Source organism: Crotalus tigris, unplaced genomic scaffold, assembly GCF_016545835.1.
Source record: "Crotalus tigris isolate CLP2741 ecotype Arizona unplaced genomic scaffold, ASM1654583v1 scf7180000017551.9496454, whole genome shotgun sequence".
In the NCBI taxonomy this organism is placed as follows: Eukaryota; Metazoa; Chordata; class Lepidosauria; order Squamata; family Viperidae; genus Crotalus; species Crotalus tigris.
Window position 1 is genome coordinate 6,174,837 of NW_024096469.1, and position 19,707 is coordinate 6,194,543.

The window sequence follows — 19,707 nt, forward strand, 5'->3', positions numbered from 1 at the left end:
TTATGTTGGAAATGTGAAAATAAGAAGGGACATTTTGTCATGTTTGGTGAATATGTAAAAAATTCTGGATTCAGATACATACACTGATTCAGAGTATCCCAAAGCACCTGAAGGCAGAACAACAAGCAATGGATGGAAACTAATCCAGGAGAAAAGCAACTGAGGAGAATTTCCTGACAGTGAAAACAATTAATCAGTGGAATGGCTTCTCTCCAGAAGTTGTGTGTGCTCCATCACTAGAGGCTTCTAAAAAGAGACTGGACAACAATGTGTCCCATAGTGTCTCCTGTTTGAGCAAGGGACTGGACTAGAAGACCTCTAAGGTGTCTTCCAGCTCTGCTATTCTATTATTAAAGGATTTTAAAGATTAATATACAATTGGGGGGAATTGAAAAAGGAGGGGAATGTTATTTTTGTATAAATGCAGCAAGATTATTGTATGCACAAAAATGGAATGGCATTACCCACAATGGAAGAATGGTTGATGAATATGATGGAAAATGAGATGGCTAAATTGACTTCTTTGATCAGAGAAAAGACAACATTTATGTTTGTTGCTGACTGGAGACTGCTAATAGAATTTTTCCATGAAACATAAAAAATGAACATGATTTATGAATTTGATGATAGAGTATAGAAAGAGTTATGTTATTATAATCATAGAGTAAGAGGTAAATGTATAACTGTACTTTTAATTGCTGTAAAGAAGATCAGAAGCCACTTCTTTGTATCTTTCTTTGTATTTTTTTTTACTTTTTCCCCCTTGCACTTTTAGTTCTCTTTGATTTCTTTCTCTTTTCATACCTTATATTAGTTTGTATTATTCTTTACCTACCTTTTTGAAGAAATCCTCAACAAAAAATAAAATGTTTATATACACACATATCTTCTATAGCAGTGGTTCTCAACCTGTGGGTTGGGACCCCATTTGGGGTCGAACGACCATTTCACGGGGGTCGCCAAACAACGCAGTCCGCCATTTTTTCCCCCTTTTCCTTAGCTGTGCTACTCCCTTTTATTCTATTGGCTTTTGAAAGCCAATAGAATAGACTCTCTTGAATAGAGTCTAATTCTATTGGCTTTCAAAAGCCAATAGGAATTGTCCAGGCTGTCTCTGCCCTGCTGAGCCCGCCAAAAGTCCTATTCTGCAAACGGTGCTGCACCAGTTGAGTAGTCCTGGACTTACGACCGGTTGAGTAGTCCTCGACTTACGACCGGTTGGGGGGTCACGGCATTAAAAAGGTTGAGAACCACTGTTCTACAGCAACATGTCAGAAGAATACACTGTAAAATTATTAGACACAAGATTTACAAAAACTCTTGAATTTCTGAATCTGATTGGAACATAAACTACAGCTGGTTTCTGAAATACTTTTGCAAAAAAAAAATTGCCTTAAATTCTGGCATGGCATTTTTACATTAAATTGAAATAAAGACAAACATTCTTCCAATAAATAATTAACCGATTGCACAGATTCCTGCTCGTGTTAGTCACACAGGCGCTGAACAACGTAACGTAACTCAAAAGAATGGCTTATGGTTTTCAGCCTGACCACAGCCCTAAACCGAGATCCTATCCCACTTGTCCTCTTAGGCAAGGGTGTCAAACTGCTGGCCCACGGGCCAGATGCGTCACATGGAAGCTGCGCCTAGCCCAGCTCCGGCAAAGGGAAAAAAGTTGTGATATGTCACAACACATCACGTGATGCGGCGAGTTTGACACCCCTGCTCTCAAGGCTGCCGTACAGATACAGCAGGTGAGAGGTGTACATCAAAACATGCTGCTTGAGTACAATCAGTAGAAGTGTGGTATTTCTTGATAATGTGAATATAGACTACAGTAGGAAATCATGGGTATCCCAATCAAACAAGGGGCAGCTTGAGGCTCATTATGTATTACCTTTTTCGCTCTTCATAGATTCTGCTTCAATCCTATTTGGCTTTGGATATAAACACAGTCGCCCACAATTGGCATTAGTTTGTCTTTTGAACCTATTAAATAAGATCTTGAAATTTATACATCCAAGTTTGATATTGAAACCCTGCAACTATAATAAAAAAGAGGGTCTCCTCTTCTTCCTAACTACAGTTTGTCCTCCACTTACAACAGTCTGTTTAGTGGCCGTTCAAAATGACAACGGCACTGAAAAAAGTGGCTTATGACCATTTTTCACACTTAGACCATTGCGGCATCTCCGTGGTCACACAATCAAAATTCAGACGCTCGAAAACTGGCTCATATTTGTTGACAGTTGAAATGTCCTGGAGGGGGGGTCACATGATCACCTTTTGTGTTCTTCTGAACAGAAAAGTCAATGGGGAAGCCAGATTCACTTAACAACCATGTTGCTAACTCAACAACTGCAGTGATTGACTTAACTGTAGCAAAAAAAGTCATTGAATGGGGAAAACTCACTTAACAAATGTTTTGCACAGCAACAGAAATTTCGGGTTGAATTGTGGTCGTAAGTCGAGGACTACCTGTATACATAGTCCCTGCTTCCCTAACATGGAACAATTTTTGGTTCTCCACCTCTGAACCTAGAATCCAGATGGAAATATCTGTCCAGAAGCAAGAAGAAAGCTTCTGCTCTTTATCACAGATCGTCTCAGCTGTCCCATTTAATTGCTTGGTAGTCTAAAAGCCAAAGAGAATATTCAGCCCTTAGCATTTCTTTGGGAAGAGTCAGACAACCCCATGGAAGAAGGACCTCTGCTAGTTTCAATCATGTGCACCTGGCATTGTGATAATGGGAAATATTACTATTACGGTATAGAGACCATTTGGCTTAGATCATTCAGAGGGAGTATAGGCAGGCAGAGCAAAATGAAGATCAGCAGGAGGTTAAGGAAGGTCTCCATTCTGTTTCCATAATTCTCTATCTGGGAATCTGCTTTTTTGTTTGCTCTTGACATGCCTGAGTTACGGTTAGTCCTATCTGTGCTTGCTGTTTCATGCACCCATTTTGTAATGCGGCTATCCTGCAGTCTCCCAAATGATAAAGCTCTTGAGAGCCAGTTTGGTGTAGTGGTTAAGGGATTGACTCAGGAACCAGGAGCCTGTGAATTCTAGTCTTGCATTAGACATGAAAGCTGGTTGAGTGACTTTGGGCCACTTTCTCTTTCTCTCTCGGCCCAACCTACCTTGCAGGGTGGTTGTGAGGAAAATAAGAGGAGGAAGGACTATTATGTATGTTCACTGCCTTGAGTTACAGATAGTCCTCAACCATTCATTTACTGACAGTTTGAAATTACAATGGCACTGAAAAAGTGACTTACATCCGATCCCTACACTTTTGACTATTGCTTGCAGCATCCCCAAGGTCATGTGATCAAAATTCAGGTGCCGGGCAACCAGCATGTAATTACTGTACAACCGTGGCAGCACCCTGGGTCATGTGACCACTGTCTGCGACCTTCCTAGCCAGCTTCCAACAAGCAAATCCAATGGGGGAACCTGGATTAGCTTAATGACTACCTGATTCATTTAACAATTACAGTGATTCACTTAACAGCCATGGCAAAAAAGATGCAACTCAATTAACAGCTACCTTTGATTAGCAATGGAAATTTGGGTCCCATTTGTGATTTTTTAACTCGAGGACTGTCTGCATTTATACATAATCAAGGAGGGATAAAAATCTAATAAAGAAATAAAAACAAAATCAGACCTAAGCATGCTCTTCGCTAAAAGTGCATCTTTCTGCCTTTCTGGACTGTTGCCATGCTTGCCCTTCCAGCAGATGCATATATATGGAAAATATAGATGTCAAGGATGCATTTTGTTTCTCTCAAGCTGTACCCCTTCTGTATTTAATAACATGCACTTGTGCAAAAGGTTAATATGTTTTTGGTTCAGCAGAAGGGCAGCTAATTAGCTAATGGCCTTACCAACCCCCTTCTCTTCAGTCCCAATTTTGATTCCTTTCAGCACCAACACATGTAAACTGATTGTTGCAATTATGTGCTTCCCGAAGTCATTACATGCCACTGAAAATTATCCAGAGCAGGTGAAAAAAAGCTTTCTGTTATTGAGTCATAAAGTCAGCTGAAAGAAGGGCAGCCATTCTTCCAACTATGAAGCAAGGAATATATAAGAGACTTGCAGGTTGTTGGGGTTTTTTTTGTCTACTTTAGGCGAGATGGGGGCAAATACCCAGTAGTGCTCTACTTTTCAGTTTTAAAAGGGGAGAGGGTACCCCTCAAATATGAATAAGATCTAATTTATTCTATTGGCTACTATTTACAACTTACAAGTACAGAGTTTTAACTTCCATCCCATGACAGAATAGGAAGACAGAATTGGAAAGGCCACTGAATGCACAATCCACTATTGTCTTTATTTCCAAGTGAGGACAAATCTAAATTCCATTACTTCTTTCTTAGACCCACAAAATAAATGTTCTATATTTTCTTCTGTGGAAAAAAAAGCATAGTACAGGAATACACATGAAACAAACTTCTCAGCAGAGGAATGTGAGAAACAACAGTGCAAAAACACATTAGATCTAATTGGTTTTCCAGCTCAACAAGGAGCTGGGTAGAAGTCTCCCTGGGGCTAAACTTCCTTCCTTCCAAACAAATTTCAATAATGACAACAACAAAACAGTGCCTTAGAAGCTCCGTAGGATGAAAATGCTATAACAGTATCCATGCTATTTTATCTTACAAAGACACACGATACCAGTTCTGGAAAATTGGCATAAATCTGCACGGGATGACATGCCAGATTCTGGTAAGCCAATTGTGAAGTGCTCTTCTGGAATCAGATCCTCTATAATATGACTTCCACCCCAAAGGTACAGCCACCTGTCACTCCAGCTGTGAAACAACCCAGGGAGAGTGATTGGCATCACATTTACCATCTGATACACTTGGCAGATGTACTGCTAATTTCAGCAATCACAGGAAGTAAAAGATAAAAGATGCTAGGAGGAGGAGGAAGAGGAGGGAGACGGGGGAAGGAGGAGGAGGAGGTCAAGATGCCAGAGTATCAGTCAAGGACTCAACTTCCATAAAGATAATTAGCTCTATTGTCCACTCAGAGGATACCTGCAGAACCGAGAAGAGCTGTTATGTCAGGAGGTCACCTCAGAGCTAGGCCAACGAGAGGCCTGGCACAGTAGATGACATAGCAGTTACGGTTTTGTTTCAGGTGCAGCTTTTAGCAGGTCTATTTCACCAGCTTTAGCATTCAATCCAAGGCCCTTGTCTTAGGGGCCATGCCCCTCAACCCTGAAGCAAGTCACGGGATTAAGGAATGGAGACACCTACCACAATTCCTTTTTACTTACAGACAAGTGTTTCCCAAGTGCAGAATCAGAATGGTTTGCTCAAGCAGGATGGAATTTACTGTAAGCAAAATCCTCTGTTGCTGTGGAAACTATTAAAAATAGATTCTCCCATGTTTCCTCACTCCCAGCACACACACACACACACACACACACACACATACACAGAGAGAGAGAGAGAGAGAGAGAGAGAGAGAGAGAGAGAGAGAGAGAGAGAGAGAGAATGATACAGCTGGGTTCCTTCGCTCTACATTTTTATTGCATTTTAATTATGAATAATTTCCACCCTTGCATGGGAAGACGGATTTCTGAAAAAGCACCAAAAGGGGAGAAAAAAAAAAAAACCACAACCACTTTCTAAACACAGGCCCTTCAGGATACATATCAATATGCAAACAGAAGTCAGCATGCATTTCAGAATGTTTATGCCACAGGGTAAGCACAATAACAAATCACTCTAGATTAACTCTTTCCATGCCAACAACCTGAACCTTGTAAGAACAGTAATTATGGTTCCATGAGAGAGATTGGTAGGATGGGAGTTAAGAGCTTCTGTGGCTCTACAGCTATCATAAGGCAATTATGTTTTCTGACATTAGCTATCCATATACTGCTAAAACTCTGGTCATGGCCTTTAATGGCACAAAGCAATGCATCACAGGGCAACAGTTTTGGAACCAAAGTACCTCAAATGGGTTAGCTTACAGAATGTATCCAAAATTTGGGACCTATGATTCCTGAGGGAATGAAATTTAGAAATACTGTGGCTGTGCTGCTGCTGGATGCTCCTATAGTCACACATGACCTTCATTTTCAACATTTTGTGACTGTTTTCCAGTCGGTCTGGCAATCTCTTGCTCCCTCCCCCATCTAGCAACAATCCTGCCTGCTGGAGAAGGGAGGGAGGGAGGGAGGGAGGGAGGGAGGGAGGAAGGAAGGAAGGAAGGAAGGAAGGAAGGAAGGAAGGAAGGAAGGAAGGAAGGAAGGAAGGAAGGAAGGAAGATTTTATAATGCTCCCTGCCAATTTCCCACACAAAAACTCAATGGGGAAGCCAGCAGGAAGTCAGAAGTTGCTCCCACTCTCATTGCTTTTTGGTCTGTCCTTGGTCATTCTATTTCTGTTTAAGTAAGGAAATATTTCTGAAATGATTACCCAATGGGTCACAGGCTATCTAGTATTTTCTATTTGTATACTTTCCACACAGAGCAACTAGACAGGATTATACAAGTCCATTAACCAAGTTCATAATGTTCAGTGCTTGAAGAGAACAAAAATTAATGGAAACCTAAGGTCTCAGCTGTGGCAAGTGCCCAGTACAATGACCTGAAAATCTGTCATCAATTGCCTATGTCGGACCATGATTTTGACATATTATTTCATGCTATCTTTGCCAGCAAATACATAGACATCTATGAAACTTTAGGATAGTTGTAACAATGCAGGTGCAAACCCAGCTCTGCATACTCATTAAGGCATTGGTTGGTTTAACAGCTCCTTCCCTTAAGACTGCAGTAAGTTTCAGACACCACAGTCACAAATCAAAGCAGCAGTCTGCTCCATGTGTCATCTTCGGCAGTTCCAGACATTTTGAATACACCAAGTGTGAAGATACAGCCTGGTCTCTCTAGCCAAGAACCATTAAATAAATGTTCTCTTTATGAATCTTATTAATCTTCTCTCAGGCAAAGGTATCATAATATTGACCAGCAATGTTCATTCAACTCGGCTATGTCGATCATGATGATCATACTGTCTAAACTCCTGCAAGCACAGAGCACAAGATTTATACTGCAATTAAGGCATTTCTTTCCCAAGGAGTCAGAAAGCTGCTGCCACTCCCAGTTGCTATGCTAATTTTACTACTTCTCACAAAGGTGGTCAAATAATTGCTCACTGGCACGGATTTGATTCTCTGCCTACCAAATTCCTGTTTTCTAACATACCCCAAGCAGACTTACTACAAGGGTTGAATAGAGAACTTATTTTTTTTATTTATTTAATCGTATATGGCCACCCATTTCAATAGGTGATTCTGGGTGGTGAACAATATTAAAATAAAATTAAAACCATTATAACCCACAGTACAAGATTAAAATAGAATACTGCAGAAAGAAAAGCACTACTATTATTATTTTTGAAAGCAGTCTGGTATTTAATTAACATTATCTAGCTATAGCCCTAAAAAGTTATAGTGTTTTAATTATGGCTGAAATGTGTTGGTTGCCATAAGATTCTGAGAAGCAAGGATAGGCTGAAGCAAGGTACACTTGCTGATTGGTCATTGTGGTTCTCTATTCACACCAGTGTTATCTCTGGAGCAGGCAGAAGCCATGGTTGGAGGGGCCCCTGCTGGTGTACCAATTATGGCTTTACTTGGTGCAGGGGGGACTAGATATAGTAACTCACCTCCTTAACACCATTTAGACTACTACAACGGGCTTGAATAAGGAACTGCGCTTAGACTATTCAGAAACCGCAACTGGTCCAGTGGCTTGTGTGTTAACTGGGAAAACATTACACCAATATTTTGTATCTTTTGCTAATTGCTAGTTGGTAATTGAAAGCCCTTTTTAAACTTATAAAGCCATTTATGGTTTGGCATTTGGGTACTTGCAGGACCACCTTCTCTAAACTGAAATGGCCCAATCTGCCAGATCATCTACAGCAGGGGCTTCAAACTTGGCATCTTAAAGTTGTCAAGTTTGAAGACCCCTGATCTACAGGGAGGCGCCACCTAAATAGTCCCCCACTTCTCTGCTGTGAAGGAAGTACAGTCAGGAACTTCAGACTAGCTCCTTCCCAAAGGCTTTCAAAAAGATTTTAAATACTCTTTCAGACAAGGTTCCAGCTAAGTTTATTACTTTTTTGGCTTTTGTGTCTATTTTTTTAATGTTGCTGATAGGGTTTATTGGCTTTGCATTTTATAAACTGGATATTTAATCTTTATGTTAATGTATCTAGGATATTTTAATTAACCTTTTCATACCATGCAATAGTATGCAATAGTTATAGATCCACAAATAAACAATTTTTTTTCTACATGAGATATTTTTACTTTACTTTGCTAGACAGAGAACAATCAAAATGATCTTTTAAATCTTCAAGTACTGTTGCTAACTATCCAAGAAGGACCCTGTTTTCTTCCAAATGTATGACTATACTACCTGAAAAAGTCTCCTAAAGTTTCTGCAGACTTTCGTTTAATTTTAATTCCAAGGAGAATAACAAGGAAGGGTAGGGTAACTCCTCTGTTGTAAGCACAATACAATGGAATTAAACAGTGAAGAGCAGCTTATCAGCACATTTATGATACAAATTGTTTCTAGGACTGTAGTTATTAATAGTGGGAAAATTTACTCATAGTGTCTCTATATCCAAGCAGCATAATCACTCTTGATCAGGGGTGTCAAACTGCAGGCCCACGGGCCAGTTTCATCATACCGGAGCCGCGCCCACCCCATTGCCGGCAATGGCGAAAAAGCTCCAATACGTTGCATGATGTCACGTGACATCGCAAGTTTGACATGTCTGCTCTTGATAGACCTTTCTCTTGAAGGAAAAAGTGAAGCTGGTTAAGAGACAGCCAGTATCTACAAAGCAATTCACCTTCCCTTATTTGCAAAGAGGTGAGAAATATGCAAGATAAGGTAGGGACGAAGGAACTTCAGTACTCCTTGTTATAACCAGATTTAGTGCCCAGCTATTTTTTTTTTAACTAAGATTCAGCTACACAAATATAACCTGTAATATTTGGATTAAATGTATATAGTTACATCTGCATGCATTTGAGGGCAATCCAGTCAAGGCTGTTGTTCGTGCATGCTTTCACCTCACACATTGATCTTAATTCTATTAGAGTGCAGATGCATCCCAAATACCAGGTACAAAGGAATTACTACCAATTTCCTTTTCTTGTCTCTTTTGATCTTGTGGTTGTTCTTCATCTCCACTCTTCTTGCTGTTTGTATCTTTGTGTTTTTAGGCATACGACAGACGCTGTTAATGGCACTTCTGTCATGTCATCTGCTGGCAGAGATTATGCTATCAGGGGAACTCTCTCCATGTCAGAGCTGAGACTTCCAGCCTTAAATCACCAATGGGGAAAGTCAAGATGCTGTAGAGGGAAAACTTGGAAGGCATCAACTTTCTGCTCATTGGGTTGTATAATGACACCTCTGGCAATTGCAATCCAAGGGTGGACCCCAGAAACATCTGTGGTAGACTGATATATTGCTCTGTGTACAGGTGATGGAATGGGTGCCACAATATGAAAATATTAAAATATAGTTGAACCGGTTTACTACATTCACAGTACATTTTACTAACTTAGCGTAAAAATAAAAGGCAAATAAAAAGGTGTTACATAAAAAAAAGGATAGACTACATTCTTAGGATGTTTGATACAAGCTTTTGAAGGAAAGAGGTCAGCTTCTTATATTGGCAGTCTAGGGTTCCTTGCTGTTAGTTTAAAATGCCAACCACAAAGATGAGTCTTTACAAAGTGGAAACACTGTTATTGTACATATTTACCCATTATTGAACAATCCAAAGATACTAATCTACCATGAGAAACTGAACAGTGCAGGATCAGACGAAAGGCCTATTTGGGCCAGCATATTGGCTTCCCCTATATTAGATGCTTCTGGGAAGACCCATAAAAACACATTAGCACCTTTTCATCCATGTTTCTAGTAACTGGCACTCAGAGGAACATTGTCTCCAATATTAAAGGCAATGCGTAGCCATTGTATCGGCTTCTTATAGCTTCATTTCCTATGAAATTGTTTAATTACCTTTTAAAGCCATACAGGTTGGTGCCATCTTGTGGTAGCAAATGCCTTTCTTTAATTATGCACTGTGTGAAGTATTTCCATTGTATTCTTCTGCCATTTAATGTCATCAAATAATCAAAAGTTCTCCTATTCAGATGATGCATATCTAAATAGTCTTCTATCATGTCCCTCATTCGTTTTTACAACATTTTTAAAACCTGAAAGGCCTGGTATATCTTTTCTAAAAACAGGTGACTCTAGCCCTTTAAATCACTTCCATTGCTATTTTTTGTATCTTTTAAAGCACCATAATATCCTTTTTGAATTGCAGTCATCAGAATTGCATATAATATTCCAATTGTGATCACAGCATGCCCTTTTATAGCAACAATATACTGGGCTGACACTTTCATCAAGCTATGCACCACAACACCAAGATTCCTTTCCAGCTAGTTAATGCTACCTCAGATATTACTCTCCATTTGCGTATGCATTTGCTATTTTAGTCCCCATTCCCAATCTGCAAAAATTTGTTTGGAGTTCCTTGCTATGCCTTTTTTACTTATCTCTTATTCCAGTTATTACCAACTAAACAAACCATGCTCCATTGGGTCATCATTTCAGAGATACTTTCCTACCTAAGCAGAGAAACATAACGACTACCGGTGAACAAAAAAGCAATGGGAGGAAGAGGACATCCAACTTCCGGTACACTTTCCCATTGAGTTTCCTTGTGTGAAGCTGACAAAGAGCAATGGAAATCTTCCTTCCTTCCTTCCTTCCTTCCTTCCTTCCTTCCTTCCTTCCTTCCTTCCTTCCTTCCTTCTCTCCCTCCCTTTCTCCCATTCCTGTTGGCTTTCTAATTTAACTTTTATTTATGAGAAGCTTGCAGACCGAAAGTCAATGGAGAAGCCAGCAAGAAGTTACAAATCAAATGCCAGCAGGCAGGTAAGTGGCTGCTGCTAGGTGTGGGAGAGAGCAAGGGATTGCCATAGTGGCTGGGAAACTGTCATAGAACATTGAAAATTAGAATCTTATGACCTCAGCAGCAGCTAGGTAATGCTGAAGCAGCCACAATTTCCCCAATTTTCATTTCCTTAGGAGTAATGAGTCTTGACATTCTTAAATTAGCTCATTTGAGGTACTTTTGTTGACTAAGTTTTGCCCTATGATGCACTTTTTTATCCAATTAAAGGTTACAGACACAAGAGTTTTAACAGTATATAGATATTTTTAACCAGCATTAATATAGCATCTCTTTGAGGAAACCGTTTATTTACGTTTGCTAGAAATGACCATGTACCTCTGTTCTTTGTTCTCTGCTTTCTGTGTTTGTTTGTTTCTACCAGTTAGAAATTTGTAACATAACCTCTTTACTTATAGATACTGTATCTTCTCATTAAGTTTTTGATGAGCGATTTTGTCTACAGCAACAACAAAATCTAAAAAGTTCAAGTCACTGTTAACTAACTTTTTTGTTCTGATTAAGATGTTCAAGTTTTTAACAGCATGGTACAGATGCTCCTACAAAATGGTTGCCACTATTTACTTATTTATCAGAAAGGAAGCCAAGATAGTGTTTCTAGTGACCTATTTTGGACTTTTCTATATTTTTTAGGCTGGCCTACTTTCAAATAAAGCACTGGAGAGAAGACACCCACCAGAATCTTGCCTAAATATAGGCAGCCTAACCATTCTTCAACAATTACACAAATATGGTGCTAAAGGCTATAAAAATAGGTTGGAAGGAATCATTTGAGGGTTATGCTGAGAAAAAGAAGAGGAGGTGTGTGGATCTGATTATGGCAAAGAGATTACTGGCATGATTTGACAGCGTTTGAATTATTTCTGAACAAGATCAAGATGGTTAGAATTTGTCCATGCAGTCAACAAGATTCACACACATGCAAGCCACCTAATTAAGAGCAGGGAACTGGCAAACATCCGGGGGAGTGGCTGTACTTCCGGTACCCATGGAAATCACCCTCATCCAAATAAATACTGTTTGCTGTTTTAAATAGGCAGAACCTCTTCCCGTTTTTAAGTCAAAAGAGCCTGGGGATTCCCTTGTGCTCTGGCACAGATGTCATCCTGCCTTCTACCTTACAAGAAGACAAGCTGCATCCAGCACTTTTCCGCTGAGCATATTCGTGAGTCAGCAGAGCCTCTTGCTGCCTTTCAGTCAGAATGAATGGAAACACCTCAGATGCCATCTTTGGTTTACAGTGCCAGGGGTAGGCAACCCTGGCTCTTTTATGACTCGTGGACTTCAACTCCCAGAATTCCTGAGCCAGCCATGCTGATAGGAAAGGGAGAGCCATGCTGGCTCAGGAATTCTGGGAGTTGAAGTCCACGAATCATAAAAGAGCCAAGGTTGCCTACCCCTAGTTTACATCCTTCCCAAGTTACCAGTAGTGCGTGAAATAGAAATCCCATAGCTGATTGTGGAAAAGTTGCTTTCTCACTCACAGCAACCAGCCCGGAATAATGTTAAATAAGAGAAACAGGGTGGGGGAAAAAGCCACATGTTCCAAAATGATGTGTCAAAATGAAACCATGTAATCTAGTTTCATTAGGCCCTGTTGTCCCAGAAATTCTTCTGCTTCTATTGTAGAAGAATTTCCCACCAGCTCCTCCCTGTTTCCCTCACCCTCCCACCACCAGACAGGGAGAGAGAAAGGTTTGATGCACTGAAGCAATTCCAGCTAGGACTAGCGTTTCCACTGCATCCATCATTTGAGCTAGGAGCCTTCAGAGGCTACAAGAGTGATATACAGGTCTCAGTGCTGTCCTCAATGATTTATTAAAATATCACCCAGATGAAATTTAGGAGGCCAAGAGCACCAATTCACAACAAGTAAGGGACAGGAACTAAGTAGAATGATGCTGATGGAAGGAATGAGAGAGGGAGATGCTTTATTGCTCAAATATAGGGAAAATAAGGCAGGGAGCAGCCCAAACCCCTTCTGAAATCACAAAATGCTTTCAATAAGATACATTCATAGCTGCTGCACCCTATTGCTTCATACAGAAAGCTTATGCATACAAGAAATACTCTATATCTCTATCTCTATACTATATTATACTGTAATATAAAGTCCAGAATAGAAAACCAGTTGTTTCTACTAAAAATACACTGCTCTTAGCAGTTAAATCGGGGCAGTGATTATTCATTCTCAAATCCCCTTCAAATATCAGAAGCTTGCATAATGGGAAAGCTGGATTTATTTGCTATTTCTGAAAAGAGATGGCAGGTTCCAGTGTGCATTCCGGGATGCTGTGGATCAAGGGTCCTGTATTTCTAGACATTTGCTGCTAAAAAAAAGATAAAGAAAATAAAGTTTTCTGCATGTTTATTGTGAATTTTAATCAACTTTGAATCATGTAGTTTAACACAATATTGCAACATTAAATAGTGTAAAAAAAAATTCCCTAGATCTTTCAAACAAATGTGAATCAACACTGCTGACTTCCAGAAATAGTATTTCAGTATATATGAGGGTAGGGACTGCTTCAGTCAGTAAACTGAAGAACAGGGGGAACACATGGTCCTCACCAAATGCAGTATGCACCACCTTTTCAAGCTCATTCATTCACTCATAACCCATCTTTATTATTTTTATAAAGAATTCAAGGTGGAAAACACATACCTCCTTCCTCCTTCTATTTTCCCCAGAACAACAATCCTGTGAGGTGGGTTGGGCTGGGAAAGAGAGACTGGCCCAAAGTCACCCAGCTGGCTTTCATGTCTAAGATGGGAATAGAATACACAGTCTCCGGCTTCTAGCCTTGTGCCTTAACCACTAGACCAGGGGTCCCCAAACCCCGGTCGTGGATCAGTACTGAGCCACGGCATGCCAGCAACCAGTCCACACAAACAAGGAAAGCTCTAGCCACAGGATGCAGGGCAGCACACAAAACCATACACCCTCTGGTCAGCGGAAAAACCTCTCTCCACGGAACCGGAGGTTGGGGACCTCTGCATTAGACCAAACTTTTGAAGGCTCAGCTCTATTAATTATTTGACCAAAGAGTAATATTGTTGATGGTGCTAGATTTTGCCATGCAGTTTTTCACACTTTCCTAGCCAGTCAGTCTTGCAATCTCTTACTCCCTCCCCCAACCAGCAGCACTTTCTGCCTGCTGGAAAAGGGAGGGAGGGAGGGAGGGAGGGAGGGAGGGAGGAAGGAAGGAAGGAAGGCTGAGGGGCTGAAAAGCCTAGGCTTCTGCATCCACGAGTGTCAATCAGTGTCATTCTTCATAATGTGCACCTTGGAGCATTGCTTAGACACTTCCTTTAAGGATGGTAAAGAAAATCATTACTGTACTTCCTGCACCAAGATATGGAAGGTGCCTAAATAAGAAAAAGAGGCAGAGGCAAAAAAAAAGAATTCAGTACCTCAAATAACTGATGTCAGTCAGTAAGTCTGTATAACTTAATTTGTTACAAAAATGTTAGCACTTACAGGGAACAGCCTGGGGAACTGAGACATTATTTGAGTGACTGCTCATCAACCACCAGCTATATATCCTTTGCCACGTAAACATTAAGATTCTGAAAACTGAGCAGAATGTGTGAAACATGTTCCAAATTTAAGCTGCCAACTATTTTCAGAAGTCAGAGGTGAAGTCCCAAAAGTGGAAATAATAGAATCAAGGGTGACAGGGACTTTTTCACCCATTCAATGATGATGATAACATGTCGAGTGGAGTTCCTTTCATAGGCATATTTTCAATCTTCACAAATCAGCATAAAATCTGCTTTTAATTAAGCATAGCATTCCTTGACATCGCATGAAAGTCTACTCAACTTTACCAAATACAGTCATTCCCTCCCCCTCCAAGCTTAACAAATGTAATTGTTAAGGGTCCCAACCCTTTGGGAACTGATGGAGATCCTTAGAAATTTGAGAATGTGCTTTTGTAACACAGCTCCTAGGAGAATGCTTGGCCATTTGCAAAATGAATGTGATAGGGAGAGTTACAAAGCTCTAATTTTCTAGAATGCTTCTTGTCATCCTCTGTAGAATCTCTCTACCCTCCCACACTGCCAAGCAGGTACACAATATTGTAAGCAAAATACTGGAAAATTATTTTTTATTTTCTGAAAAAAACTCATTGGACCTATTTGTAGACATTCTGAGGACTATTGGCTACGTTGGAGACTAGTACTTTGCAATCTGCTAGCTCTCCTTTTTTTTTTTTTAATTAAAAAAGTTAGAAGTTGGGAAAGAAATGAGGTTATCCTTTTGTTGAAGTAAATGTGGCATGGGCACTGTGCATTAGCCAGATGTCCTGTGTAGCATCACTTTAACCTCACCAAAGCATATTAAAGTCAGCTGGGCTGATTTGGGTTGTTTATGCAACCTTCAAATAAGCCTCCTTCAAGAAATCTGAGAAGCTGATTAGGGCTGAGAAAGGGAGTATGAATTTGGGGCGAATGTTTGTTGTGTGCCAGTGGGTGGTGTGAAATTTATTTCAGTAGGACAAAACAGAGTGGGTAGAAGGACATTTGGCTGTGAAATAATTTTGATTTTTCTGGTAAAGTTTGTCTGTGGAAAGAAAAGATGCAGAATAGATTAGGTAAAGTGCCCAAATATGTTATAGTTTAGGAAATAGCAGAATAGATTAGGTAAAGTGCCCAAATATGTTATAGTTTAGGAAATAATGCTACGAATTTAAAAATGGGTTCATAGCTGGTAAGGCAAAACGTTATGCTGCAGATGTTTTTGGCCTGCAATTTTCAGAATCCTTCAACTGTACATGCTGACTGAGGTTGGCAAGATTTATTTATTTATTATCAAACCTCTATCCTACCACAGATATTCCTGGTAGCTCACATAATGTATAATACAAAATTTAAACATCGACAATCTGATTAAAACCAATTACAATCATTACAGGATAAAAATCCTAATCATTAAAAGAAATAAACAAAAGCTAACAATAAAAGGAAGAATAACAAAAAGGGAGGAAGAAGAAAATAACCCAATGATGTCAGATGTAAACTTTTAAAAAGCTCTCCATAATACTTCAGTTCTTAACATTTTCCCAAAGCTAAACTGTTCCTGTAAGAGGCTGTTCCTAAATAATCTTGTGCCAAAGAAAAGCAGGGCCTTTTAAGCTTCATCCCCCAAACCTCTCAGATATATGGGAAGTAAAAAGTAATTTTCCTGTAAATGTTCTAATAGGTTGGGCTGACATTGATTAGAGAAAGTGATACCTCAGTGCCAAGCCATACAGAGCATTATAAGTCAAAACTAGCACCTTAAACACTACTTGGATTTCAACGGACAAATAGTGCAGAGCCCACAGAATTGTAGATGGAAACCAATGGCATGCAGGCTGCTACATTCTGGATCAGCTGCAATTTCTGAGTAACCTCTAAGCACAACCTCATGCAAAATGCATTACAATAGACCAGGGGTAGGCAACCTTGGCTCTTTTATGGCTCATGGACTTCAACTCCCAGAATTCCTGAGCCAGCCAATTCTGGGAGTTGAAGTCCACAAGTCATAAAAGAGCCAAGGTTGCCTATCCTGCAATAGACTAAGTGGCTGATGAGGAGGGCATGAGTTACTATAGTTAGGCCCCTCTGAATCACACCAAACCACAATGGGTACACCAGCCAAAGCAAAACACAGGAACCATGAGTCCAGAATTATTTCCAAATTGCCAACCTGCTCTTTCACAGGTAGTGCCTGTCCCTAAAGAAATAATACCAGTGGCAACTTAAAACCTCACTGTACAAACACCAACAACAGCTTCTGCTTGTTTTCTCCCTCCTAGGCGTTTACAGTCTCCAGATAACATGAAAGGGTATCAACAACTTCTCCCTTACAGCCCCAAGTCATGATGTACAACTCGGTATCATCAGCATACTGATTCATAGCTAAAATATGGAAAGCTCCAGGGTAGACAAACTGCTATCTCCTTTAAACTGAGTTCAACCCATATAGAACTTCTTTCTTAGTAGCAGTATAATGATGATTTGCTATTGCCTTCTTCTGGGATTCCCCTCGCCCCAATTTCCCAGTTTACAGCTCTGGAGTTTCCTGATGACCTTCCATCCAAATATTAATTATATCTGATCCCATTTGGCTTTTCTCATCTGCCATGATGGGACAACTTAGTTTTAAAATAGGCATGCCGCCACAAACATGAACTCATAAATTGAAATCACCTAGTTCATATTTCTCTCCCAGAAGCCTTGAGAGCCAGTTTCATATAATGGTTAAGGTACAAGGCTAGAAACTGGGAGATTGTGAGGTATAGTCTTGCCTTAAATGCAAACCAGCTGGTGAGTTTGATTCCCCTGCCTAAGCCCTAGAAAGAAGGAGGCCATGCAAGGAAACCATCTCTGAAATCTTGCTAAAAAAAAACTGCAAGGACTTGTCCAGGCAGTTTACCAGGAATCAACGTTGACTTGAAGACAACAAGGAAAACAAAATGCTTGAATGGTAGCTTTCTTTCTTTCTTTCTTTCTTTCTTTCTTCCTTTCTTTCTTTCTTTCTTTTCCTTCCTTCCTTCCTTCCTTCCTTCCTTCCTTCCTTCCTTGACAAGGGAATCAGTTTCATTGTTCATTGTGGATTCCTTTCTTCTTTATTCCTTCCCTCCCTAAAAATAATAATAGTAGTAGTAGTAAAGTTGGAAGGGACCTTGGACGTCATCTAGTCCAACCCCCTGCTCAGGCAGGAAACCCTACACCATTTCGAACAAATGGCTGTCCAGTCTCTTCTTAAAAACTTCCAGTGTTGGAGCATTTACTGCTTCTGGAGGCAGGCTGTTCCACTGATTAATTGTTCTCACTGTCAGGAAGTTTCTCCTTAGTTCTAGGTTGCTTCTCTCCTTGATTAGTTTCCACCGTTGCTTCTTCGAAGTTTCTTCAATGCTCGCTGTGCCCTTATTCTAGCTTTATCAAGGCCACCGTCTCTTCCCACTCTTCCTTCCCCAAGGAAGCCAGGGGTAGGAAGAAATCTGGTTTGATGATGGGGATCACACCAGGAGAAAGGTGAGGTAAAGCTATTGGCAGGAGCCGAGTATAAATCCTGGAACTCTGACAGGGCTACAGATGAGCTGCTTCGTTTACAGGGTGAGAAAAAGAACTTGGAATCCGATTCCAATCTGCCAGCAGGCAGGAGGTTCCAGAGAGAGAAAGAAGAGGAGCACAAGCAGTAGCCAGACACTGAGGTTTTGATGGAAATTGGGAACAATTAGGTTAACAATGCAAGCTGACAGTCAATGCTCTTTTCCCCAAAGAACTCTACCCATTTAGGGCCTCTGTGGGAGACATTTTGAAAAGGATGGGCACTGCTTCTCTTTCTGAACCACTTGATACACACAGAAGCCTGTATACACACACACATCTCAGGCCCACCAAAACCCCTCCATTAACAGATTAGGCAAGGAAGAGAATTAAAACCATGTGTGGTATTACATCCGCCTGGTTATATAAGAACATCACCAAGCCCCTCTATTTGATTTAGGCAAGACACAATTTTTATGGACTTTGAAATAACTAAATTTCCCACTAAAATAGGCCCATTGATTGCTCTTTGTGAGCCAATTTTTTTCTCCTTTTTACTGTGAGAAAGCTGATCCTACATTTGAGTGCATCCTTACTGTGAGACTTCTAAAAGAAACAGAATTAACTGAATCGAGAAAAAAATGTACTATAGCAAGGCAAATAATTAACTTTTGATCATAAGTGATGTCTGGATTAATGCTACTCATACAGATACAGCACCCAAGAAGTATGCCACATATTATTAGGTTACAGCTTGGAAAACAATTGTCCTGCATTTCAAAAAAAAAAAAAAAAAAAAAAGGGGGGGGGGTAGACTGGATAGGTTGGTGCAAGTGTACAAATATGTTACACAGAGTAACAAAGTCCTGCATTCTGAAAAGTAGATTGTGGGTACAGTCAGCTCTAAGGAGCAAAGCTGAAACAGTTTGGCTTTAAACTTTCTTTAGTCAAATACATATTTCCTCCACATGGGGGAGGAAATACGGGTATCCTGAATATTGCTGGTTTTATCTATAAAGATACTTGTAGCCTAAGATCTGATTCAGCTCTCAAACTGCTTTTTCCCAGAAGAACCTCCCAAAATTTTTGAGATCAACTCTTGGTGGCCCCAATGGCCACTTATATTTGAGCAACTCCTTAGTAGGGCAGCCTTTTTTATTACATGGCCTATCCCAATGTTTATATACATGGAAAGAAAGGGAAAAAGGATGGCAAAACACATATACACTTCAAAACAAATTAGATTTTCTAGAAACCTTGTAGTAGGCAATACATAAAGAAAAGATTTAGTAAAAAAAATTGTGTATGATTCTTTTAATGTTTATTAACTGTTGTGCTTTTAACTGTTACACCAATATTGCAGTATTTAATAGCTTTTATTGTAAGCATATACTATTTAGATTTTGTGTATGTGTACACACACCTACGCAATGTTATGTATATGTGAATATATAAAGTTTATAAGAACCTGCCATCTTTTTTTTTTTCTTCCAGGGAAGCTAAAAATACCCTGTGCAATGTTTACCTGGAAATAAATTAAGGAAATGAGTTAAACACTATCCTCCTATAAAGTTGCCATGCTGAGCCAATCTACTGCACAGCTTTTACAATAAAGAG

The 19,707-nt window shown here is 40.0% G+C and overlaps 1 protein-coding gene across 13 annotated transcripts in view; it reads right to left on the reverse strand.

Annotated features, from left to right (window-relative positions):
- Positions 1-19,707, reverse strand: part of RBFOX3 (RNA binding fox-1 homolog 3) — a 488,491-nt gene that overhangs the window by 242,364 nt on the left and 226,420 nt on the right. Inside the window, exon 1 of one of the 13 annotated variants that reach the window (XM_039345438.1) lies at positions 5,295-5,317. The exons of the other annotated variants lie outside the window; for them this stretch is intronic. The gene's annotated coding sequence lies outside the window, so the exon portion shown is untranslated. Of the gene's footprint in view, positions 1-5,294; positions 5,318-19,707 lie in introns of those variants that run through there. 13 annotated transcript variants of the gene reach the window in all.